The sequence below is a fragment of the Phasianus colchicus genome, chromosome 1 (genome assembly GCF_987193195.1).
Source record: "Phasianus colchicus chromosome 1, bPhaCol1.hap1.1, whole genome shotgun sequence".
Taxonomy (NCBI): domain Eukaryota; kingdom Metazoa; phylum Chordata; class Aves; order Galliformes; family Phasianidae; genus Phasianus; species Phasianus colchicus.
In genome coordinates, this window is record NC_143436.1 from 120,897,446 (window position 1) to 120,925,252 (window position 27,807).

The 27,807-nt window shown below is 40.7% G+C and overlaps 1 long non-coding RNA gene across 1 annotated transcript; it reads right to left on the minus strand.

Annotated features, from left to right (window-relative positions):
- Window positions 1–519: 519 nt before the first annotated feature.
- LOC149919996 (uncharacterized) lies at window positions 520–26,743 on the minus strand. Its single transcript, XR_016461007.1, has 4 exons — window positions 26,625–26,743; window positions 26,457–26,552; window positions 3,987–4,180; window positions 520–646 (listed from the first exon to the last, which is right to left on the minus strand). It is a non-coding gene; the product is annotated as an uncharacterized LOC149919996 (long non-coding RNA).
- Window positions 26,744–27,807: the final 1,064 nt, after the last annotated feature.

The window sequence follows — 27,807 nt, forward strand, 5'->3', positions numbered from 1 at the left end:
TGGATTGGGAATTTCAAAAAGGGTTTTTATATTCTCACGGTATGCACCTCAGTTTTATAAGTTCATAGTAATTGAACTGAAGTGGGCTTCTATGAAGACATGCTACTAAACCAATAATATGTTCTTTGCATTGTTGCATGGATAGTCATCTCATGAATTTTATGATTTATTAAGATAAAACATGATTTGGAACTTGAAAAATTAAACTTTGTGAAAAATATACAAATTTGGATATTTAGTCTCTGAATTCTTTCATTTGTGTATTAAACTGGTAATATTTTCCGGGTGTTCTTTACACTAAAATGAAGTTAACAGGATTCACATGTCAACAAAATACTAACAAACAACAATTGTTGATATTTCCTCCAAAATATTACATTTTATTAAAAATAAATAAATGATGCTCCTCATCTTCACAGAAGGAAAGCAGAATGCCAACCAAAGCCAATCAAAAATCCCTGACAAAGATCAGGTAAAATATGTATGAACATGGAGATAAATTGTAGCAACATGTATTTGCTCTGGAATATTCTCATGCCAAGTACTTCTTGTTGTATTCCTCAGCTGCTGCTAGTTTTATCGACTTCTTTTAGCAGAGGATAGACCTTGGTGATTGACAAGCACTCCATCCCAACCCAGTGTCTGTCTGCAACCAAAGAGGGAAACAAAATTCAGAATATAATTGTCTTCTCTTCTTCTTCTACAATTTCCTCTGTTAGTATAAACTAACATCATTTGTATTTTAATGTTAAAAAAACATGGTTGGTATCACTGAGCAGTTTTTTTCTTACTTGTGATTTATTAACTATTAACAGCCTATATAACAGGAAAAAAAACCAAAACACAGAATTCTATGTGCTAACAGACAAAAAGTGGCCTTCTCTCCTACTATCAACACTCCCAGCTTTATCTGTGAGTAGAAAACATTTTGGCACCCTTCCACTGTCCCATCAAATGACAAACTTCTTCAAGAAAGGAAGTCCTTCATTAGGAGAGACTGAGAAACACCAGCCTAGAAGCAAATCAGAATATAAGCTCCAGAATGATAGATGATTCACAAATATAACTGTAAATGTTGGTCCTAAGTAAAAAACGTTTACTATCCAAATTTAATCACCTATTTTCCCCATCACTTAGCATCCTTGAACATGAAAGACTATCTGTGCTTCTTCTTCTGTCACAAATGCAGATAATAAATTGCATTATTACTCCACCTTTTATAGAGACCATTAGAGAAATCAAAGGAAAACCTTTGCAATTCATCAAAACCTTAAGTAGCAGTAGTTACAGTGGAAGGGAAGGGCGTAAGAATCAATATGCTTTTCACTTGTGTAAGCATTTTAATGTACTGTGAAAATTAGCTTGTAAGATTTTATGTTGCCATTTTCACCAATGTGTTGCAACTCCAGAATGAAAACCAAGAGTAGACCAAACTCTAAATTGTAGAGTGTAGCACCATTAAATATTTTTCAATTGCTGAAACTACCTTATCTTTATACTGTGCAAGAGGTGAGTTGAGATATAATAAATTTGAATTAAGCCTGACTATTCTAGTACTCATGTCCCTCTCACCTTAGCTCCAGACTTAAAGAAACCTTAATTTCTTTAATGAGACCTTGGAAAAGTCTTACCTGTGATCAAAACTTATTTCCTTCAAAGACTTTAAATTCAAGGAGCATTCTATTACAGAAATTTATATGTTATGTTTAAAACCATCTTCTATTGCTTTGGCACTTCATCCTGTCACTCCTATCCCTGCAAAGCTGCATAAATGTGTATTAAAATGAGAAAACTAAAACGTATTTTCTCCCTCACTGGAGGAAACCTTCTGAAGATTTAATTTTATCTCTTCAAGGGAAACTCAGACACCACTCAGTCACTGATTAACAAAACAGTCCGTGGCCCCATGACATACACCTTGTCTCAGAAACATTTTGACAGATGATTTTCTGAACTCTGTTCACTCTGTTCCCTGAACAGCAATGAATGATTAACAGTTCTTGTAAGCGTGAAAGAAATGTACCTTAACTTTCTAGTTACAGTACCTCACAGAAATACCCAAGATTACTATTACCTTTCCTTGCATACCAGTATCCAATGGTCAGTACAGCATTTTAAAACGTGTTTACTTAGTAAATGTTAAAACAAAATATCTGGAGGTATGGAAATATACCATAGTCACACTGATGCCTCACTCTAATTTTTTGGTGAGACACTGGCAAGTTTGTGCATGAATCTCTTTGGATGTCTGAGAGAAGCTCTCAACTTCCCATTGGAAGTAAGTGATGCAGGGAAGCATGCAACTGATGTGCCTTGAAAAATTTAATCTAAGGTTCTATTTTGAGACACTCTATGTGGAAAACTAAGCTCCTCAGTACACTGAGAAGTTCGGGAAAGAAAAATACTGATGGAGTCACCAGGGATGCTTAGAAGACAATTGGACTTTTGCAGGACAGTTTAGAGAACTGTGGTCTACTTTGTCTTTCTACCCAAGGCCTTGCTGCTGTCATCCAGTGACATGTGAAATGCCCTAATTGTCAGGATTTTTTTTTTTTTTTTTTTTTTTTTGTTAGAAGAAAAGTCACATTATGACTGCAAATTAACTGTTACCTGTGCAGTGTTTAAATAAAACCATTTGCTGGTGCTAAGTGTTTTCCCATCTACAAATATTGGATTAATGAGCAATTTACGTTATAGTACAGTAATACCTTAAAAAGATTAATTTAGCACTTGCCCCAATTTCAGGATCGATTAAGTTTGAGCTATAGTGGGAGCAGCACTGAAATTCATGCAGTATGTACTGGAACTGTATGAGAGGCTTGAGGAGCAGTTGCAGAAATGCAGTTTTCCAAGAAAATGATGAACTAAAATCTGGAAAGCTGGAAGTCTTGTCAGCACAGCAGAGTCCCTCTTTCATAGGCTGCAGTGCTAGCAGTACAAGCAACGCCCATATTCCTTTTTAAAATGAGCCATCCTTGGGCTGGCAGCCTTCTGTGGAAACTGCAATGAATTTGTGTCCAGCATAGCTCCAAGATGGACAAAAATGCTAAATGCTGCTTCTAAAACTTTCTTTTTTATTAAGAAAAAGAGTATTTGACTTTAAATACTTTGTAATAGAAGCAGACAGGACAAAGAAACACACTGTTAAGCAAACCCCGAGGAATCTCACTGGACCCTGTTAAGAACTAGTATAATGGAAGCAGTCTGTAACCATCTTTGATTTCAACAGTTGCATATCTGCTAAGGGAAAAGTAGGTTTCCAAAGTCCGTGCTGGGTTTTCTAGATGATTACTTTTCTGAGATGCATGTATAATGACCAGAAGAAAACAGTCACTCTGATGGCAGCCAGAAGAGCTTTGGTTCTCTTAACTAAAATCCTCCAGCAAAATAGATGTCTCTGAGAGTCAGGATCACTGCAGGCAACAGTGTTTTGTTAATGCTTATGCTATTTTCACAGCAGTATGTGCTACATGCAGCTTTCAGTGAGGGGGTGATTTCCACTTCTGAACACCACGCTTGGAAGCCTGGCAGTATTTTGGGCATTTTTGCTAGCAGAGGTCTATAGCTACTTTATCAAATGGTCACTCACTTCCACTTTAGTCACTGTTATCAAGTACATAAGCTCCTTCTCTAATCCAGCACATTTTGAATGTTGTCTTTTACATTTAAAAACAACTTCACTGCTTTCTAATAGAGATAACTTCTCACCTTTCAAATATTTCACTAAAATAAATAATTTTTAAAGTACATGGAATATTTATTGTCGTCTCAGAGAGAACACTCCCTCAGTGAATTTCCCTTACACATTTTCCTTCTTTTTTTTAAGTAGCTCTATTAAGTCAGTGTCTCATTAAGATATTCCTTGGCACTTTTATTTCACAGTTCAGCTCACTGAGCAGTTGGGTTTGACTTACTAGTATTAACTAGAAAGCAAAATACTCAATGTCACTTGCACTAGAACTCACAAGATAGACACATTGACTTACCTTCTGTGACTGTTAGCTCAAATTCCCATCCTGTGCAGCTTTTCCATAGAACAGGCCTGCAGTCATCCTAACTTCACCCGGACTGAGAAGCAGGACATTGTGATTGAAGTAGATGTTGCTCTGAATTCCTTCTTCTCCTGCCATGTTGCACTTCACTAAAATTAATTAATCATGAAAGAATACTACCTGCAAAACTGTAAAAAAAATAACAACAAAACAACAGAACAGCAACTTTCAGCGTGTAAAATGTACAAGGAATTAAGATGCACTTTATAATAACTAGATGTAAGAGGATTTAACACACATTAAAAATTTGACATAATCTAAAGGGGGGTTACAGACAGAAGCAGCTTTCTTCTTTTCCTCTATCATCACTGACCATTGTCAAGACAAGAAAATACTTCTTTTAAGCTAGAAGTGTTTTAGGCCAAGCAGGCCTGGACAGTACATAATTTGTAATTTTCATCTTTAAATAAGTAATAATTTATACTGCTAGCCTAACTGTAATTGTTATTGAGGCAAAAGTGTTGAAAATAGACCTAGAGTAATCACTTTTTGAAGCCAGCAGGTTATGAAATGAAAATAGGGTTGGTCATACAGTACATACTTTTGTCATTAAAGGCAACTGAAGTAGCAGTGCTGACAAATCTGGAATAAAATATTTCCTGTTAACACAGCGTGAACAACGACCAATGGCTAGGTCAGTGGGGTGAAGGCCTCTGTTTGACATCCAGATGTGCTCCAAGATAAACTTGGTGTCTATAGCTTTCTTGGCATTGAGATTCTGGTCCTTGAAGAATTCATCAAAGGACTAAGAGGATGAATACAGCTTTTCCTTAGGGTTACAGTGATCTGAGTGAAGAGGACCAAAAGTGGAGGACATAACACTGCTAGGATAAAGGCCACTTGCCTAAACAGTGAGGACCCTAAAAACTCATCTCCCATCACAGACAACTGTCATACTCCTGATCTTCTCTATGAATGCTATAGACACACATGAATTAAGACGGTCTGTCCTCTGCCAACTTGTACAATTCACTTCATTTGACCAAGAAATAGTGTGGTGCATCTCTCTTTTAAGTTAGCAGAGAAATCAAGACATAGTTCTGGAAATTCAGGCAGAAGGCACCATACCACATATCACATGAAGAGCACAGAGAAATCGTGTTCCATGCTTGACTGCTCTTTCTGAGAAAAAAATTTCCTAATATCTAACCTGAACATCCCCTGGCTCGACTTGAGACTATTACTTTTCATCCTATTGTTCGTTACCTTGGAAAAGAGGCTGAAAGAGGAGATCATGGGCTGCCCTTTGCTAGGCACAACCATTTCTAGCAGGCCCTGCAATAGAGTGAGAGACGATCTCCCTGCCTTTAGCTCAACTCATGAGCTTTTCCACCTTATTTTCTGTCTGGTCCCTGGGGAGTGGGAGTGGGACAGCAGATGGGTGGGTGTCTGGCAGCTGGCCAAGATAGCCCATCCCACTCCAGTGTCAGAAATAGCCGTGATAAATATTGCAAAAAACATAAGAGAATAATGGTGTAGGGAAAAGTAATTAAATCACTCTGGCATTTGACTTCTCTTCCTTCCCTAGAGCATACTCCTATCCCATTTGCAGCTCTCAAGCAGGACCTTCCCTGTCAGTATTTGATTTTCAGCTCTGTCTGGAAAGTGGATAGCAGTTGTGTAGACGTGATATAAATCTCTGCCATCATGGCAATTCTCAAAGCAATATCACATCCCCACCAGATGAATATTATCCTGTCAATCCCTAGCTGGCTTTTAGCCTGCTGGGATGTGCTATCAGATCCACCACTGGCAGTCTTCTTGCTGCATCACTAGTAATCCTTTGATCACTTAGTGCATGCCAAAACTCCTGCAAAGTTATTTTCTGAATTGGAAAGGGGAGAGAGTATATTTATTTTTACCTTTAAAGGATGAGCTCAAAAGATGGAGAAAGCCAACAAATTTTTGAGTGATGTCACAAATAGATTCAGATGGGAGTATGTGTAGCGGTTGACCAAAATAGCAGGAATTGAACCAATCAAACAGCTGTCCCTCAGCTACCATGATTCAAGACCAACTATGTGGGCAGACCAGAATGTGGATTATTAGATACATTGCAGAAAGTATCTTGTAACAATGTCTATGAACACTTCAGGTCACTGAAATGGCTATAGATGTGTTATATGAGTGACCCATCATTTAAGCATCCTCTGGCACCTTTTGCTTTGTTTATCATGTATTAGGCAATCATTATTGTTGTGATAGCCTGCTAAAGCAGGTGAATACTGAACTGGTTAAAATCCATCCTTGGAAGGATAGATATGCCCAGTATTTAGTGTACCTGCCTTCCTGACAAAAAGAACACAAGGGCTGCTGAAGAATTGCTTTAGATGGAGCCTGTAGGAGAGCATCAGTAATACAACTCCCATCAAGCAAAAAGTTTTCCACCATGGGACCCATGAGGGCTACCTCTTTCTGTGCACCCACCAACCAGCCATTAGGACAATAACAACTACTCATTTCTAAGGCAGTGACATTTTGCTATGAATCCATTTCACCTCTACAGCCAAAGATACTTTCCAAGTTCCTTAATTTACATATCTTCATTAAAAAGCCATTTTCCTGGCAAGCTACAAGCTACAAGTTTGTTTTAATATCTCTTCCTATATTCAGCATAAGCGTGAAAGCGAGATACAAGATTGTAAAAGGGGGTGTCTAAAATTATGCTGTTTACTCCCTGCCAGACACTCTAATAACTGTCTTAATTTTCTGAAGCACTGAACACCTATCAGCTCAAATAAAGCAAGTAGCATCTGCTTTATAGTTAAAATGCTACTAACTGTTTTGAAAAAGAGATGTCTCTGGAAGCGTCTGAGTATAAGCTTAGCATATGTCTCCAAATACACATATATTTCAGCTCTGCTAGTTTGTACTTTCGTAATGGCGACATTTCTGGATGTGTTGCATAGAGATGTAGTTAATTGAGAAGACTATGTGCTTAGCAAAAAATAAGAAATAAAAAATAAATCTTAAACTCTCAAACTAAAACATGCTGACTGTTATGTGAGACAACTGAATAAATTAGGCAGTTACTACTTCCCATAAAATTCCAGGAACTCTAATATACCAACAAAACCAGTTATCTGATAGAAATATCTGTTTTCTTTCCAGAAACTTCTTCAGCAATTACAATTTTAAACAAATTCATTTTCCTCTTCAATGATTAAAAAGCAGTGCTAACTGTACAAAACATACATTTAGCAATAATTATTTGAACATTGCACCAATCTTACTCCTGACTCATCCAGTAATTTCTGTCTCTTGGAAATAGGTTGCAAACACATATATGTGTCTGGAAATCTGGGCAAGGACTGAGACTTCAGCAGACCACGAGTGTCTTTATACTGAGGTTAGATTTTAGGGCCTAGTGAATATCGAGTGAATAATTTTACTGTCACGCAAATAAGGATTAAAGTTGCTATGGAAACTGGTCTAATTTTTCAGAGTTTGAAAGTGTCAAAGTGAGGGCATCTGAAAGCATGGAGGAAAGGGTGTGTATAAATTCACTGTCCAAAAAAAGAAAAACTACAGGGGAACAAACTGTAATTCCAGCTTGGGGGCAATTATTTAACATGTTGGACAGCATGAGTGTAACCTGTGGAAAGAGTAAATCTCACCATATTTGGCCAAGTGCACAAGCATGATTACAGTGCAACTGTGCTCCCATACTGTTGCCATTGTGGAAGGTTATCATGCCATGACAGTCTCCCAAGGACATCTGGCTGCTGCCAAGCTGCTGCCATGCAATAAGGGATTTTGCAAGAGAGCAGCACAGCTGAACTGCAGAAAGATCTTATTCTGTCCTGATCTCTTTTCTCTTCTGTAGAGGAAAACATGTTATTCTGCATGGGATGGAACCATAAGATTCCTTTCTGATTGTTGTACAGCTGGAGTGGCTTCCCTAGTGTTCAGCAGGGTCTAGAGGCTCCAACTTATCTATCTTTTATTGCAGCATTGCTACAGTTTTCCTCTTGTGCAGACTGCTTATTAGCTAAGAGTTTGAAATGTGAGCATGTGAGAGACTGCAACCTTTCCCTTCAGAAGGGACACTTCTTCCTCACCTCTGATGTTACATTCATTAATAAGTTCTGGGAACTTCATCTCTTTGCAGTATCAGATTTGCATGAAGCTCACCACTAGAAGAGACAAGTATACGTGGGAGTGTGAGTTTATGCACATTCAATAAATTTGCTCTCAGAAACCTCCTTTCCTTAAGCATTTGCTGTTCGATATCAGTCAGCCAGACTCTGGTCTCCTTGCTTCCTTCCTCAGCAGTTCAAAGAATCTGATGTAGAGGGATCCTGGACTGCTTCAAACTGGTGCCTGCAGCTTTGTACCACCTGCTCACCCTGCTCAGACATAGGTGAAAGCAAGGCCAGACAGATAGCTAGTGTTCACAAATCCCCTATGAATTCTTCAGCAGTGAAGCCTGAAAATTAGATAAAATCAGCCCGACTCGGGGCTGCTTTCCAATTTTAAATCCAAAAGAATCTGATTTAAGTCGTGTTTCCATACAAAGTCTGTGAAAGGCAAAGGTTATGTACTGATCACACTAGGATATCTATTTAGGACTGAGATTGTTACTTTTATCCTTATGGATATGTCTTCAAGGCTGCTTTCCTCTTATCAGAGTAATGCCCTCTGGTTCCTTCAGATATCTTCTTTACATGGAATATAGATTTTTTCTCTTATGTATAAGCATTATTTCCTTTCCTCTTTCAGCTTCCATCTGTAGCAGCCAGCAAAATATCATATATAATTTGTAAAAAATCCTTTCTCCATCTTCTTTTTTAAAAGCTGTGCATCTAGTTTAATTTAAAAAAAAAATTGATCTTAGGTTGCACATGTACAAGGTCCAGCTTTCCCTTTCCACCTGCCCTGGAACCTCCATCTCTACCTATTTGGATTGCAGTGACAAAGGAAAGCTGAAAGCCTTTCCAGTTGATGAGTATAAGCCTGTAAATTAGAAGCCCTCACCTATGGGAGGCATTCATCACTTAGGTTTTAAAACAGCCAACAAAAATAAGTTTATTTTAGCAAAAGTCATGTTTTGCCCAGTCAATGGAAAATCTAGGTCAAGAAAATCTCATGAACAGACAAGCTGATTTAGGTAGTCCTTTAGGTAATGTGTGACACATTTCTTGCAATATCAGTTCTTCCTTGAAGGCATGGCTCCTAGAGGCCCCTGGTCTGCAGGAATCTCACCCTTTTAAGCAGGTGTCTGGTGTGCAGACTTCTGGGGGGAAGGTGAAAGACATAAACTAACCCAATTCTGCAGCTTTACAAAAAGAAATAAACCTTATTTTCATTTTGTTCCAATTTTAACTATACAGTAACCTTGCTATGGGTCCACATGGAATAAATCCCTCTTTCAATAAGCCCAGCTACAAGCGAGTAGCTATAAATTAATAAATGGACACTGAAACTGCTGGGCCAAAGGAGGCCAAGCTGGAATTTTACCTACCTCTCCCAGTGCCACTATTTTATAAAGCTGCCAGAGGGACTGCCAGCTTTGTGCGTGACCAGGCACACAATTGTTCAACTGTGCTCACAATACTGTAGTGCAAGGACAGCACGAACCGTACTGTAGACAAAACAGTTCTTTCAAAATGATCCTTATTTAAACATTTTGCAACTGTAGTGCTGTTTGAATTGCAGCAGGTCAGAATTTACTTTCTCCATCACATTTAGCTACAGAATTTACTTAACTGCTTTCAGTGGAATTTTTCCATCATAGACATAAATGAGGAGAACAAACCAACATTTTGTGCAGGCTTATAGAAATTCCTATCAGGCATAATGAATTCAGCAGCAATAAATATTTCTCCATTTAAAGAAAAAAAACCAAACAAACCAGGAAGTTATATTAAAATCATAGGATCATAGAATGGCTTGGGTTGGAAGAGACCCTAAGCCTACTCAGCCCCCCAATACCTGTCGTGGGCAGGGCTGCTCCCCACCAACTCATTCTGCCCAGGGCCCCCATCCAACTTGGCCTTGAGCACCTTCAGGGATGGGGCACCACAGCTTCTCTGGGCAGCTGTGCCAGCACCTCACTGCCCTCTGAGGTAAGAATTTCCTCCTAACATCTAACCTAAATTTCCCCTCCTTTAGTTTAAAGCCATTCCCTCTTGTCCTATCACTATCAGACCATGTGAAAGTCTATTTCCATCCTTTCCATCTTATAAGAACCCTTCACAATGAGGTCTCCCTGGAGCCTTCTCCAACCTAAACAATCCCAGCTCCCTTAAACTATCTTCAATGCAGGCGTTCTCCAGCCCTCTGATCATCCTTGTGGCCCTCCTCTAAATTCCACATGCTTTCTGTACTGGTGGTCCCTGGACACAAACACTCCAGATGGGACCTCACGAGGGCAAAGTAGAGGTGGTCAATCCCCTCCCTCTCTGTACTGTCACCCCTCTTTTAATGCACCCCAGGATGCAGTTGGTCTTTCGGGCTGCAAGTGCATACTGTTGGTTCATGTCCAGACTTTTGTCCACCAGGACCCCCAAGTCCTTCTCCTTCTTATTATATCCTTTCCACATGAAACAAAAACACAATTTCCCTCACTGAACTGCAAGATTCATGGATGGCCTCCACTGTAACAATGACTGAAAGTGTGAAAGTACATGCATCTGCTTGTTTCTATCACTTCGAATTTCCATGATGAAACACATTCTCCATCAAAGTTGTTGTACATACATCAACTGGAGAAATAAGCCATTTTTCTTTGGAGTTTTAACATGAGTAAGGAAGACTCTTGAACCAAGGAATTCTGCATTTTCTAGTGTTGTTCTTTTTCCTTCAGAATAAACCAAAAAAAGCCATAGTACATCTCACCAACTGACCAATAGTCAGAAGAACCTCATCTTTCTGTTTCTGCGCCATCCTCATGCCCTACCCTCTTCTCCATGACCACCAGCACTGAGAGGCCTCTCCATTCATTTTTTTGACTTCTCAAATACCTATGTCCTATCCTCCTGTGCTGGACTTTCTGCTAGGAAAAAGCAACTTTATCCTCCCCACTGTCCCCACACAAACCCTGCCTATGGCAATGACCATTAAGAACTGAAACTTTTCCTGCAGGCGATGGGACTTAACCCTCTACACAAGGCACTGTGCTCATAATCCAAGTCATATGCCCAAGGAAATTTCTAATTACTGTTGGAATTGCAAAGATTTTACTGGGGCAAAGGAGCAATAATTTTAAAATTCAGCTGATGCTTTTTTCTGATGCCTTACTGCAGATATTTGTATCTGATTAGCTGCCCATTAACATTAATGTCTCCTTTATCATTAGTGCTGCAAAACATAGGCTCTCCTTGTGCTGAATATCCTTGTTTCTGATTATGTTTGCTCAGACACATTAGAATTCCTGTTGCAAAACTGAATTTCATTTCGTTACATTCTAGAAGGACTATCTAATCTCTGATCTCTCTGCTGCGGCATTTTGATACCATGACAGTCCTTTGCAGCAGTTTTTGACTTATTACCTTCTGGGAATTTAATTACCATGCTATTTACCACTGTCCTTGCTTGAGATGACTGGACGAATCAAAACACACAGAATAACTGAGTGTTTTTGTTCTCCTATCTCACTTACCAGAGAGGGCTTCATTGGACCATGTGTTATGTCCAGCAGTGACAGTTACATAGTGAGGAATGATGATGGGGAAGGCTGAGGGTAACAACATCACAGAGTCTTAGATGAGACATGTCCACTACCCCCTGCTGGGGCTGCAAAAGCTGTTGGGAGAGAGAATTTGTAGGCACTGGTAGGCATTTTGCTCTCTTATACAGTAAGTTGTCTTTCTCCTCATCCATGCTGTCTTAGATTGCATCACTAAAGAAAGTGTTCAGCTCTTTAAAATAGCAATCGTGTTTATTAATAAAGTATCAATAAGGAATATGTTTGCTTAAGTAAGGGTTATTTGATCCTTGCTTACGTGATCTACATGAATCATGAGAATTATATTTAATTGGATTATTTTCAAGAGGAGGGACACAAGGCATAACCCTAACACAATATGCTTCTTTCATTTTCTGATGGACTTTGCATGCAGTATAGGCATTTTGTAATAGTCAGTGCAAAATGCACCAGTGAAAAAGGAAAGTGCACATGAGGCAGAAGTTTTGAAATTGAGCTTTTCAAAGAGAAATGCATTTCTGTATTGAAAAACAAAACAGAAAAGAGAAGAGCAGGGCTTCCAGGGAAAAGAGAAATTGTGCTTATGACCTAGTTACAGCGTGGTACCTTTCTTTTCTGTTAAGTGCATTGCATTGATTTCTTGGTCACACTCTTGTAATGTAAATAGGGCAGTTTGAGATAAACTATTTCTCTCCTTAGTTACAAGCAGGTTTAAAAAAAAAAAAAAAAAGAAAAAGAAAAAAGAAAAAAGAAAAAAAATGAAAGAAAATGCAATTCCCATCAAGTCAATCCATGAGTTTTTTTGTTTGTTTGCTTGGGTTTTCAGCACCCTTCCTAAAAGAAGCTCTTGTGTGTCTCCAGCTTTAATAAGATATAGGGACACTAAATTCAGGGCAGTAATTTTCATGGATTGTAGCTTTCTTTTATGCATCAAAATCCTTTTTTTTTTTTTTTTTTTTTTTTTTTTTTAATAAAAAGCATTTAAACATAGAAGCCCTAGCATTTCTTATGTCTGGAAGGCAAAGGATTCTGAGCTGCTGTTGACACTTTCGTATACAAAGCAGTAACCTGCAGGAAGATGGCTCCTTTGTGAAATTCAGCTTTATCAAAGCAGACAGCTGTCAGCTTCTTACCCACAGCACACATGAGAAGTTATACCCCCAGCCCCCTTGTACTGTACCAGGGATTACCTCAGAGTTTCTGGCTGCTATAGGTCCTTTCCTCCCACAAAGCAGACAGATGAGGGGCAGTTGGCAAAGCACCCTCAAATTCTTAAGGTACAGCCACTTCTTTCCAAGGTGGGGACCATCCTCTCTTCTGGTCCCACATGTTCCTGTCTACCTGCAGCTGCACAGCTCAGAAGTTGTTGTGCCCTAGAGATCTGCGTGTCAGGGAGCCTAGAGGGGAAGGGGCTTACCAAAACCCTTAGGATGAAAGTCAGCCACCATCCAGAGGTCTTTGCAGGGAGAGAATATCAGCGATGGTTCTTCAGCTCTAACTCAGAGAGAACATGAAATAAGAGACCGAGACAGAGGTGACCATGCCAACCCACAGCATGTGTCCTAGCCCTTGTCTTCTTGAGCACAGTGCAGATGCTTAGGCGCAAGTGATAGCTGGAATCTAAGTTGGGGCTGGACCACAGATGGCTCACTGTGCCCACTACAGAGCCGCAGTACAACCCCAGGAGTCTGAACTGAAGTATGGCTGTAAGGGTATGAGAGATCAAGCACTAGGCTGTCTCATAGCAACGTCATGGCATTAAACGGTAAAATAGGCAGCCACCGCAAAAGGTGCAGAGTGAACCTTCGACTGAATGGTAGAAGTGGACATGGACATAATTGATTTGATAGGTTCTATATTTCTATCCTTCACAGACTAGAGAAACTTGAGATTTTGATATGGGTGAAATAAAAAACATGTTTTTTCTGCTTTTTTCTACTTTTCTGCCTACACCCTTCCTTACCCCTCAGTGATCTCACTGTGGTGTGATTGAATTATTCATAAATTGCTTTCCACACTCTAGCCTGAAAGTGGCCACACTGTTGACAAGTCAGACTTCCCCTCGAGCTGTCTGTAGTTTCTGCTTGTCTTCCCCCATGGACACTGAGGACAGCAAGAAGGCAACCTCCTGCTGCTTAGGATCCACAGACATAATTCAAACACCACAACCACAATCTGCACTGGGCAGTGGCTTGATAAAAAGAGAGCGAGCCATGAGACAGCAGTTTCACTTCCTCTGTGCTTTGCTGCTTCTTCTGCACATGCTATTTAAAGAGCATTATGGGATTCTATGCACTTAATAACAGCTCCTGCAGAAGGATTTGGTTGCTGAATACAAATAAGTAGCTATGTGATTAGGTTTCATGCATTTTGGTACATTTTATTACATTTTTCATTACTTTTTTTTTTTTTTTTTTTTTTTTTTTGTAAGAGAGAATTCAAGCAGGGTGGAAATACTCTCTCAGCCAAGAGCCTTATTGCCAACCTCGTATCTCGCAAACTTCCAGAATAATGCCTGTCTCTCAAGATGTGTGGTTGATTTTTAAATTGCAAAGAACTATTTTTCATAAGTACTGTAGTATTTGAGGAAGCCTGCCACCATCATCTCAGATTATCTCAGGTTGAAAAGTTAGATGCCTAGGCAAATACTGGCTATTCAGATGTTGGTAGCATTTAATTTCTGCTTACAGCTGGAAGGAGAAAACTGTCACTCTTTACCTCCCTGCACCATTCCCTTACCTGACAGCCTCCCTCCCTCAAAACTACCTGCCCCCTCCACTCCTCTCCTCTCAGTCTTCCAGTCTTGCTTTTTCTGCCAAGCCTTCTCTTCTACATCAAACACATGGAGACTTTTCTTATTCTGCCCTCACCATTTCCATTTCATCCTGCTGTGCTCCCAGCAGACTCCATTGCATGTCCCACTTTTTTTGCCTTGCTACATCTCTACCCTAACTCCCTCTGGATCCTTTGCTACTCTCCCCATCTTTGCTCACCTTTTTCCTTTCTGACTTATCCCTACCTACAATATACCTTCCACCCCAATTGCTTTTTTGCTGCCACCCTCACACTTTTCCTTGTCTTGCTGCCTTCCATTTCTCTTCTGGCTGTCCCATGGATTAAGGAAAATGTTATAATGACAGTGTAATTGCCTAGGGAGTAAACATACATTTCTGTTGAAGGGACTCTGCCTGTCTAACACACATACTACATCTCAGGCGTGGGTGCTTCATATCAATCACATCTGCAGGCTGAATTTAGAACTCATGCTCAGCAATAGGGCCAAAATGTTGCTGTGGTGAAATAACAAGAGGAAGGACCACGAATAAGACATAGTAAAATGAGATTTTGCCAGAAAAAAATGTCCCACATTGAATTAAAATTTCAAACTATCCCAATAGTATGTCTCTTATTTTGACCAAAATAAGGGAGTTTTTGTTCCCATGTCATCAAATTATCTTCAGCATTTGAGTGTGGGATGCTGCAGGATGGGAGCACCTGCAGGTTTTTTTGCTAATTTGCTAAGCTTTGTGTCCCTGGGATGATAGGCCTTACACTTATTTCATATTTGGCTCTCCTGAGAGCATGCCTACAAAAGGCTGTATCCAGCCCCAATTTCTCATTATATCTCTTTGGACTGTGACTGGAAGTAGTGGGCAAAAATTAGAGGCAGGAAATCTTAGGCTGTTCATTAACAAAATGTCTACAACATTAGTCAGTGAAGAAAAGCAAGAGGTAGCTGGGGGAACCCAGAGAGCCTTCACTGTGGGGAGGGATTGAGAAAAGGTTGAAATGACACCTCTCAGAATTTGCTTCTGTAACAAATCCTGCCCCAAAATGGGGGGATAATCTGAATGAATATCCGTGGTCCTGACAGGCCTTTTTTCTGAGAACCTGCTTGGAGGCTTTCATGTAAGCATTTCTGTGAAATGTGAAGTAGTTTCTTTCTACCTATCTTTGCCTAATTCTCCACCCCCTTTAAAAGCCTGTGTATTATAATGTTACCGTGCATGTTTTCAGAAATGCTCAGGTTTAGTTGCTAAATATTAATTTATAACTTAAAACTTTCATGGTTTAACATCTGGATTATTTCTATTTTACATTTAACTGAACTTTTTCTGCCATCCCTCCTGCAAGGTTGAATTACATGTAGAATCTCAAAATTGCATTGATTTCACTATAACTTCTATAAATTTTTAATGTTCTGGTCATCATATCTGCCTGATAACTTAATTACTCCTTCACTCTTCCCAACAGGCTGCAACAGATTGCAGCTTCTGACTGATTCCTGACCTTTCTTCTTTTTAATTCCTTCCAGTTAAAATATGTCTTGTTTTCATGAAGTTTTGCATTGTATGCAAAAACATTGCCATTTTTTAAATATATTTTCATTCTAATAATATCTAACAACCTTTTTTTTCCCCCTCCTATTAGGTTATCAGTGTTTTTCCGCCCTTGTTCAAAACCTATTCCAGTACTTCTTCAGCATAAGCCCTATTAAACTGTCAATATATGCAATATCAAAATATGTAACCCACGTGTCTGAAAGACATTTTCCTTTGCATCCTGGTCTATGCCATTTCAGGCACTCCACCCCATCCTGTATGTTAGTAATAGAAGCAGCCAGTCTGATATGTGTGGAAAACTGAAACTGAGTCACAATCAGTACTCAAGAAAACAGCTCTGCATGGCCTGTGTGACATGACATCACCCAACCTTGAAGAATTTGTATGTCTGAGCACAAGTACCCCCTTAAACAGCCCATTCATGAAGTCCTTTTAGAGAAGATGACATAAAAGAGCTAGAAGGTATTTGTAAGGGCAAATCATTTCAGAATGTTTTAACTTTCCTTCTCAAAGGAGTTCCTAAGCAAGGCACAAATGCAGTATTGAAGTTATTTAACTTTTTAGTATTCACAACATTTTCTTAAGAACCTTGGAAAACATGCTCTAGATAGTATCATAGTATCATAGTAACATAGGTCTAGTATCATTTTTAAATGGATCCAGGACTAGCTGAAAAGTCTTCCTGAAAGAGCAGTTATGGATGTTTCAGTATGGGAAGGCATTTCCAGTGAGGTCTGTCCTGATTATGATTCTATGAAATATTGTCAGTGACGCCTTACATGATATTATAGGCTGTATGCTTATAAAATCTGAGCTTACTCTCAAGTTGACAGGGGTTGAAAGCATCTCAAAGGACAAGATAAGAATTCAAAATGGTCTTGATAAATTGAAGAAACTGAAATCAATAAGATGAAATTCAGTAAAGGCAAGTGCAAAGTGATACACTTAGCAAGGAGAAATCAAATGCACAAATACAAAATGAGGAATAACCGGTGAAGCAGCAACTCTGCCAGAAGATGCCCTGGGGGCATTGTGTACCGTGAGCTGAATATGAATTAGTAATAGGATCCTGCCTTAAAAAGGCTGATGACATTCCCATATGTATTAATATAAGTTATTACAGGAAGTAGTTTTTCTCATTCACTTGGTATTGGCTATGTCACTGCATTCCACTCTGGACAACAGATTTAGTAGAGGAGAAAATCAGTCCAGAAGAAAGAATGAGAAAAGACAAGAGAATCATAGAATGTTATCTGTAAAGCAAGACTGAAAAGATCTTTTGTGGGAACAGAGTCTATTTTCAAATTTATTGAAAAGTTTTTATTACAAAAATCAAAATTAAATGATTAAATCAATTGAAGAGGACAAGGAAAGGCACTGTTGGCTTAATCTGCAGAAAGACATGTTCAAACATGAGACTGATAGAAGTGAACTAAGATGACAGTGAAGAACTGTACTGCAGAATCTCTTCACTGTGTTACACGATACTGTAGGAAACTTTTAACTCTGAATGGAGAGTTATCTTCTAGTGCTGGCCTAGGTTTACTTAGGAAAATTAACTGAATAACATGTCTGTTGTTCTTCAGCACTGTTCAACCCCATACTGTAGAACTCCAACTCCATTTTCAGTTCTTCAGCAGCTGTCTATCTCAACTACTAATTTTAGCAAAAAACTTGGAGATAAGGGATGGACTGAAAGTGCTCTCTTTAAAATTGTCTTGATAAAATGCTCACACACGGGTCAGTTGCTTCTTGAGCACACAATGCAATATTGCACAAACAGAATAAAGTCACAATTTCTTACCTACTAGATCTACAATTTGAGAGAAAATGAATGCAGGTAGGTGGAGGCACAGAAGAACTTTAGAATAAAATATTAATAAGTGCAGGCAATGGTACAAGCACACGAATAGTGTATTCATTGTCAAATTTTGTAGATGTTGCAGTGGAAAAGAATACTGAGTAAGATCTGAAAGGGAATAAAAAAGTACCTTTACAGGGCAGCCTTTTCCTAACACTAGAATAGTGGGGTAAAAAAAGGAAATATTTGTTCAAAAAAGTAAAAGGCAAGCAACCTAGAGAGGTAGTTGGGCCCATCAGAAGAGTGTAAATTCTTTTAGATGTTGGGAAGTGATAGGTTACAGGAAGAGATCTTGAGAAAAGAGTGGATGCCTATACACTAGAGGGTTAATATGCCTAAAAATAGACATGGATAATGTGGCAGTTTGGGAAAACCAGATACAGCAGCATTCTAGATGGATGAGAGGTAGAAATGCTGCTTTTGCTAGAGATGTGAGTTGACATCTTACACCCTGAACAAGCACTTCAGTTGTGTGGATGGATAAGAAGAGCTATATCTTTGACACATTTTGTGGAAGAGTCTTTCACAGTCTTGATGTGTGAGCTGAAATGTAATTCAAGTAATATCCAGGTAACAAGGCTAAGTGAAAGTCAGGATAATGGGATCATCCAAAGCAAAGTAGAATGTGGCAACGGAGAGGAATTAGGAAGAGAGCTAAGAAATTGGCTTTTAAAATACTTAGCTTGTATTGGAAGTGGAAGATAGATCTGGGGCAGAGAACTAAATTTCTAGGTCATTTGCCCTCACCTTAAAAATACACAAACATTTCTGCCCATCCACACAAGAAAATTCCTTATCTGCAGGAACTTCTCTGCAGACAGAAAGTGTAGAGGGACCCGCACATAATATCCAGAGGAAAGATGAAACAACCACCTAAAAGAACAGAGAAGTAGTAACAAAACCAGGAGAAGAAAGATTCAAAGAAGCCAGGGGAAATCAAGAGGAACATTACAAGAAATCTGACAAGTGAAGTTAGCTACCACTGAGTACAATTTCTCAGGGTCAAGGAGATAATCTACTTCCTAGAAACTGAAGCCATAATCTACAGGGACCGTGAACTCCTTATCATCCAAACTAAGTGTATTTCAGATTCTATCCTCCAGGGCAGAGGAGGTTTTATAAACTTTCAAGTGGCCATCTGTTACTGAATACTATACTTTTTGTACATCTTACTTGGGCCTGTACATTTCCTCTTTCATACCTAAACAGTGGATAAACTCTGACATGTTTCTGGCACTCTTCAACTCATGGCTAACAATATTTACCCTGGGATGTTAGCTTTCCAGGACTACCTCCCTAACCAAAACCATCACCAAGCACTGAGCACACACCACTTTAGTACTGCTGGCTGAGCCCAGCTACATTGACAGCAAGATTTTCTGCTACCACTGGAGCAGAATATCTCTTGAATATCTCCAGAGAAGAAGACTCCACATCCTCCCTGGGCAGCCCTGTCACCCTCACCATAAGGAAGTTCTTGTGCACATTTGTACAGAACTTCCTATGCTCCAGTTTCTGGCTGTTTCCCCTTGTCCTGTCTCCAGACACTGCTGAAAACAGTCTGGCCTCGCCACTCTGCCCCCCACACCTTAGATATTTATAGACCTGGGTCAGGTCCTCTCTCAGTCTTCTTTTCTCAAGGCTGAACAGACCCAGCTCACTTAGCCTTTCTTCATAGGGGAGATGCTCCAGGCCCTTCACCATCTTTGTGGCCCTCTGCTGGACTCTTTCCAGGAGATCCCTGTCTTTTTTTGTACTGGGGAGCCCAGAACTGGACACAGTACTCCAGATGAGGCCTTACCAGGGCAGAGTAGAGGGGAAGGATCACCTCCCTCGACCTGCTGGCCACGCTCTTTTTAATGCACCCCAGAATGCCATTGGCCTTTTTGGCCACAAGGGCACACTGCTGGCTCATGGCCAACCTGTAGTCAACCAGGACACCCAGATCCCTCTCTGCAGAGCTCCTCTCCAGCAGGTCTCTCTTCACAGGAGAGGTACTCCAGCCCTCTGATCATCCTCGTGGCATCCCCTGGATCTACTCCAACAGTTCCACATTTTTTTCTTAATTGGGTGGCCCCAGGTCTGGACACAGTACTTGAGATGGGACACTACGAGGGCACAGCACAGGGGAACAACCACCTTCCTCAACCGTCTTACCACTCCTCTTTTGGTGCAGCTCAGGATACTGTTGACTTTCTGGTCTGCAGCACACAATGCTGGCTCACATTAAGTTTTTCATCTACCATGATCCCCAGCTCCTTCTCTGCAGGATTGCTTTCCATGAGTTCTTTTCCTGGTCTGTATACATACCTGAGATTACCCTGACTCAAATGCAACACCTTGTGTTTGGTTTTGTTTAACTTCTTATGTCCAAATGACTTTTTATACTCACCCAAATTATTTTAAGAGTATTGCTTATTGTTTTCCCATGGAAAGACTAGTAATTATTAGCCTACACTGATGATACAAAGCTGGGAGGAGTGGCTGACACAACAGAGGGCTGTGCTATCATTCAGCAAGACCTAGACAAACTGGAGATTTAGGCAGGGAGGAACTTAATGAGGTTTTACAAGAGCAAGTATAGAGTTTTGCTCCTGGGTAGGAAGCACACATCAGTACAGGTTAGGGAATGATTTGCTGAAGATGAGCTCTGTGGAGAAGGACGTAAGGGTCCTAGTGGACAACAGGTTGGCCACAAGTCAGCAGTGTGCCCTTGTAGCCAAGAAGGCCAATTATATCCTGGGGTGCGCTAAAAAGAGCATGGTCAGCAGATTGAAGGATGTGACCCTCCCCCTCTACTCTGCCCTGGTGAGGCCACATCTGGAGAGCCGTGTCCTGTTCTGGGCTCCCAAGTTCAAAAATCCAGGGATCTCCTAGAAGGAGTCCAGTGGAGGGCAACAAATGGGACTAAGGGCCTGGAGCATCTTCTGTATGAAGAAAGGCTGACTAACCCGGATATGTTCAGCCTGGAGGAAAGAAAACAGAGAAGGGATCTGATAAATGTTTATAAATATCTAAAGTGAGGTGGGAGGCAAATGGATGAGGCCAGACTCTTCACAGGGGTGTGTAGTAATAGGACAAAGAATAATGGCCTAAAACCTGAACAGAGGAAGTTCCATACTAACATGTGGAAGAACTTTACAGTAAGGGTGATGGAGTACTGGAACAGACAGCCCAGAGAGGCTGTGGAGTCTCCTTCTATAGATATATTCAAGACCTGTCTGGATCTCTACTTGTGTGACCTATTGTAGGGAACCTGCTTTGGCAGGGGAGTGGGACTCAATGATTTTTTGAGGTCATTAATTCTGTGATTCTGTGATTTTGTGATTCTGTGATTCTGTGATGCATACTATGAAATTATCCTGATTTTATGGATAGAGCAATGAAGATGTACAGTGTGTAGCACTTATTCTCTCAGGGGGACCCAGAATTCTTCTGTAAAACAGCTGTTCTCTCTTCATAATTAATTAATGGTCTTTTTATTTCTGATCTTATAGAGTTTATCTGATTTTTTTAATTGAAAATCTACTTTTTTAAAAATTTCTCTGCATAATCTCTATCTATGAATAATGAAAAAATTAAGAGCGTGACTGCAGTATGAGGACAATGTGAGCAGGAAGAAGAGCTGAGTCATAGTGTGTGGTCTTCTCCCTCTGTTGTGCTTCTCACAAGGGCTCCCTGCATCACCAGCACTGGCTCAGCCATCAGCTGCCTACATGCAGACACAAATCTTACAAGGTGCAAGGCTCTCCTTTTTATGCAGGGAAACTATTTCTGCTTGTAGAGTTCCTTATATTCTCTAAAAAAAAATTTTAAATGGTCTTGCCATCTGCATTAAAATGCATATATGAATTTTATGGACTGATGTTCAAATCATGAAATAAGATAACAGTTGGAAAGGAAACCAAGAACTACTTGTTCCAGCTTGAGAGTCTCTTTTCTAGGTGTAATTTTCTCAATTTCATTACTTATCATTTGAAGATTATAAAATATCTTTTCATGACCCTTCTGTAATGTGGCCTGTTGCACTGAATTTAAAAACTGAGATTGCAAATATAGAATAAGTGGAAAGAAAGAGACTCAATTTCAGCTCCAGTGAGCAGTCTTTATTTCTTCTCCCTTCCTGCTACTTTTATATACCAGTGTATCTCCAGTGACACCAGAGATCTATGTCTTCCAGCCATGGCAGAATTGGCCCAGACACTGAGGGAGACGAATCATTTAGAAACAGTGGACAAATAGTTCAAAAAACTCACTCCCATTTCTTTCTCCGTGGCAGTAGAAACTTTGTGTTCCCTTCATGAATAAACTGCATAGAAATATACCTAATATGTATTCAGGAAATATCAGCTAATATCAGCCAATATTTGTCGCTTCTTAGAAGTTTCAGAGTAAACTGAAAAAAAAATCCTTATGTTCTTGGTCCTGGAAAAACACCACCACCGTTTCAAACATTTCATTAGACTACCTACCTCTCTACGTTTGGGGCTAGTTATATTTTAAGAGTCCTCCATCGCTTTCTACAAGTGAACATCTCACGGAATCACAGGATCTGGAAGGGATCTCAAGAGATCAAGTCCAAGTTCCCTGCCAAAGCAGTTACCCTGCAATAGGTTGCACAGGTAGGCATCCAGACAGGTCTTGACTATCTCCATAGGAGACTCCACAATCTCCTTGTGCAACCTGTTCCAGTGCTCCATCAGCCTTACCGAGAGAAGTTCTTCCAAATGTTAGCGTGGAACTTCCTATGTTCAAGTTTTAGGCCATTACTCTTTGTCCTATCACTACACACCACTGAGAAGAGACTGGCCTTATCCATTTGCCTCCTGCCTCACTTCAGACACTTCCAAGCATCAATCAGATCAGTCTCAGGAGAAACATACACAATTCTGTCTTTTTTGGGGGGCTACTTCTGCATTCCCTGGAAGCAAATACAGACCTCAGATGCATCACAGCAGGCAGTGCAGCAGCCCCATCAGAGACTGGGGCTTGCCTGTCTAGGTGATTCTGGCCAGTTCTCATAGTGATTTTCCCGTTTCTCACTATGTAGAGACATTCTAGGTGAAAACAGGACCAACCTACATTAAAAAAAAAAAAAGTGAGAAACAGAAGGAGCCAGAGCCATCATGATAAGGCAGGAGCCTCATACAGAACACCTGCAACCATAAATACCTTTCTGCATCCAGATCAGAGAGGAAAAGTCTTGCAGATGTGGACACAGGGCATGTCTCCCTGTGGAAACCTGGAGGGTGCAGCAGCACCAGCAGTAGCCATTTACACCTCACCTGGCTGCTCCCTGCTGCTCAGCACTGCCAGCAGCCCCAATATCAGCATGACAGTGCACATCTTCCAAGTGGTTTTACATTCCTGACCTTAAATGGGGATGAGACAGAATATGTAAAACATGAACAAAATAAAGTGCAATTCATTAATCACAATGCTAGTTTTCCAAGAAAATTGTCATCAATAACCTGTGCTAGAAGAGAAATAGAAACATGACTTTTGAGTCATTTCACATATGAGGACAGAAAATGTTTTACATTTACATTCATTCTGCAGTGTATAAAAAAAACTGTGGTGCCAATCATCTTTTTTTTTTTTTTTTTTTTTCTTATTAATCACATTTCCAGGACTTACTGTAACAGCTTATCTAGCTCATTTCATCCACAGATACAAAATTCTCAAGACTGTTTTCAAAAACCTTATTTTTCACATCAAGGCATTTGAAAGACCTTTAATGCTATAAGTTTTTAAATATATATGAAACACTGCAGGGCAAGTAAAAATGAAATAAATGTCTACAGGAAATATTGACTCTGAAAATAATAAAAAAAATGAAGTTTTAAAACTAAAAGTGAGCCTGAATAAAAAATTCATCACTGGAAATCAGATTCCTGATGTGTGGGATGTTGCATGTTTAAAAACATCGTTGCAAATCATTCATATAAAAAGGAGATTGAATTTGCTCTGAGAGGCGTAGATCCACTATAGATAAACATTTTGTATCAGTGGCACTTTGCAATTAACCGTTTATCTTAGCCTAATATCTGAACACCATCAATTTGCATAATATCAACAATTAACATAAAATCATTTTTATCATCTGTTGCCATCTCTTTTTTCACTACACAGAGTAAAAATTTTGTGTTTATCACAGAATCACAGAATCACAGAATCACTAAGGTTGGAAACGACCTATAAGATCATCCAGTCCAACCATCCACCTGTCACCAATGGTTCTCATTAAACCATATCCCTCAACACAACATCCAAACGTTCTTTGAACACCTCCAGGGTCGGTGACTCCACCACCTCCCTGGGCAGCCCATTCCAGTGCCTGACCACCCTTTCAGAGAAGTAGTATTTCCTAATATCCAGCCTGAATCTTCCCTGGCGAAGCTTGAAACCATTCCCTCTAGTCCTATCACCAGTTACACGAGAGAAGAGGCCGACCCCCAGCTCGCTACAACCTCCCTTCAGGTAGTTATAGAGAGCAATAAGGTCTCCCCTGAGCCTCCTCTTCTCCAGACTGAACAATCCCAGCTCCCTCAGCCGCTCCTCATAAGGCCTGTGCTCCAGACCCCTCACCAGCTTTGTTGCCCTTCTTTGAACACGCTCCAGGGCCTCAATGTCTTTCTTGCAGTGAGGGGCCCAGAACTGGACACAATACTCAAGGTGCGGCCTCACCAGAGCTGAGTACAGGGGAACAATTACTTCCCTACTCCTGCTGGTCACACTGCTTCTGATACAAGCCAGAATGCCATTGGCCTTCTTGGCCACCCGGGCACACTGCTGGCTCATGTTTAGCCGAGCGTCAACCAACACCCCCAGGTCCATTTCCTCTACACAGTCTTCAAGCCATTCCACCCCAAGCCTGTAGCGTTGCTTGGGGTTGCTGTGGCCAAAGTGTAGGACCCGGCATTTGGTCTTATTAAACCTCATCCCATTGGCTTCAGCCCAGCTCTCCAGCCTGTCCAGATCTCTCTGTAGGGCCTCGCTACCCCCAGGCAGATCGACACTTCCAGCCAACTTGGTGTCATCTGCAAACTTACTGAGGGTGCACTCAATGCCCTCATCCAGGTCATCAATAAAAATATTGAAAAGGACAGGCCCCAGCACCGACCCCTGGGGAACACCACTCGTGACCGGTCGCCAGCTGGATTTAGCTCCATTGACCACCACTCTCTGGGCTCGACCCTCCAGCCAGTTCCTTACCCAGCCAAGAGTGTACCTGTCCAAGCCACGGGCTGCCAGCTTCTGCAGGAGAATACTGTGGGAGACAGTGTCAAAGGCCTTGCTGAAGTCTAGGTAGACTACATCAACAGCCTTTCCCTCATCCACCAGGCGGGTCACTAGATCATAGAAGGAGATCAGGTTGGTCAAGCAGGACCTACCCTTCGTGAACCCATGCTGGCTAGACCTGATGCTCCAGTTGTCCCGCACTTGCCGCGTGATCTCCCTCAAGACAATCTGCTCCATAACCTTCCCTGGCACCGAGGTCAGGCTAACAGGCCTGTAGTTCCCCGGGTCCTCCTTACAGCCCTTCTTGTAGATGGGAGTCACATTGGCAAGCCTCCAGTCTTCTGGTACCTCACCAGTCAACAAGGAGCACTGATAGATGATGGAAAGCGGCTCGGCTATCACCTCCGCCAGTTCCCTCAGCACTCTCGGGTGAATCTCATCCGGCCCCATGGACTTGTGACAGTCCAGTTGGAGTAGAAGGTCTCTGACCGTTTCCTTCTGAATCATGGGTGGTTTAGTCTGGTCTCCAGCCGAGACCACCTGGTCGAAAAGTGGAATATCCTGAGGATAACTGGTCTGACCTTTAAAGACAGACGTAAAGAAGGCATTCAGGACCTCTGCCTTTTCTTTATCCTCAGTAGTCACATTCCCGGCTTCATCCAGTAAAGAATGGAGATTCTCCTTAGTCCTCCTCTTACTGTTGATATATTTGTAAAAGGATTTCTTGTTTCTTTTTATTCCAGTGGCCAGGTCGAGCTCGAGCTGGGCTTTCGCCTTTCTGATTTTCTCCCTGCATATCTTAACAACTTCTCTGTATTCTTTCTGAGTTGCCCGTCCCTTCTTCCACAGGAGGTAGATTCTCTTTTTCTCCCGGAGCTTCAAGAATAGTTGCTTATTCATCCACGCCGGTCTCCTTCCCCGCCGGCTCATTTTGCAGCTCAGGGGGACAGCCCGCTCCTGCGCCTGTAAGACTACCTTCTTGAAGAGCAACCAGTTGTCTTGGACCCCTTTACCCTCTAAGACTGAATCCCAGGGGACTCCCCCTACTAGTCTTCTAAACAGTTCAAAGTCCGCCCTCCGGAAGTCCAAGGTAACAGTTTTGCTGTTCTTCCTCCTGGCTCCACCAAGAATCGAGAACTCTACCATCTCATGGTCACTAATATATATATTTTTTCATATTTTTTCTTTGTTTGTAAATATGCAATTCTTGAAATGTTAAAATCCAACCAGAACCATGGTCTGTTCCTGAAACCAAACCCATTACACACGGATCAAGGACAGACAGAGAAATGAAAGCTCTTGCTGGTTACCTTGGCATGTTCTTGCCTGCTGCGGCTGCCTCTCCCAGTCTCTTGTTTCCATGGCTATCTGAAGCTGCTGTGGTGCTTTGTATCTCCTAGGAGTGCCTTCAGATAGATAAAAATGAAGTCATAATCTTTCCACACTGAAAATAAGTCAAAAGCAGGATCAGAACTTACAGAGAGTGGATAACTTCAGCTTGTAAATACACTTTCTTGGCCCTGGCTTCAAGGAGGTGAATGTCAGGACAAGCTTTTCTGCTTCAGATTCAGTGGAAAACACGGTTACAACCTTTCAGTTTTTCTTCACTGACAAATTCAGGACTTAAACTCTTAAGTCACCATTTGAATTTAATTTAATTTTAGCCAAAATCTAGACTTGATGAACATATGTCTCTTTTACAGCTGCAGGGCTATAGGCTGAAAAAATGTGAAAGGGGATTAATAAACACAGAAAGAAGTCCCATTACCTTTCCTTCTCCCCCACGCAGCTCTTATGCTGAAAGGAATACAGCTTTCATTTCAGTGGGACTTTCTCAGTGGGAGCAATACAGATGCCTTTCTGACTTTTTAGCTCAGGGCCTTCTTCCCCACAGACAATTGTCACTCAGTGGTAATCAGAACTGCTCTCCTCTCCTCATCCCTAGTGCCTCTGCCCCGGGTTACTCAACAGAAAAAAAAACTCAGAAGCTCCAATGGAAGCATGTTAAAATATCATATATTTTAAATTAGTCTCAGCTACCTGTCCTAAATATGCCTGCACACTGTGGAAAAATTACACATTACAGTCATGCAATGCAACCTTTAACTGAGGGTGTGGTCTGACTTCATAATATGAATGGCCAGAGTAAATGTAATATTTCTATTACAGGCATAACACAGAAGGTTTTTTATACTAATGCTTAAAATGAATGAAATATATGAAGAATTCCAATTCTTCTGAGATAGCCTAGACAGGGAAGCAGAACCCAAACCCAAGTTTCTGTGCTAACTTGAGTTTGAAAAATTCCTCTGGGACTGTGGTCAAAAGTAATCACAAAACAGGGAGAAGAGTCCTTGGAAACTGGTTTCGCAAATAAATATCAGCCTCCTTCTACTCCTGATACCTTTGTAGACACAAATAACATTTATTCTAGGCTTTTGTTGATCCTCAGTCATATGAATGAGAAATGAGATTTTGCCCATCTCCATTCTCTTTTCTAACTTAACATATGTTTGGAAATTCAAGGCAAGAAAACACACTGGCTTTTGTAACAACCCAACTGTGACAAACCCAACTGCAGGGTTTGGGTCAGTGGTAGGATCCAGATCCTCCAAGTTTTACTTAGTGCAATTTGTAAGTCCTGCAATCTATCCAATTTAA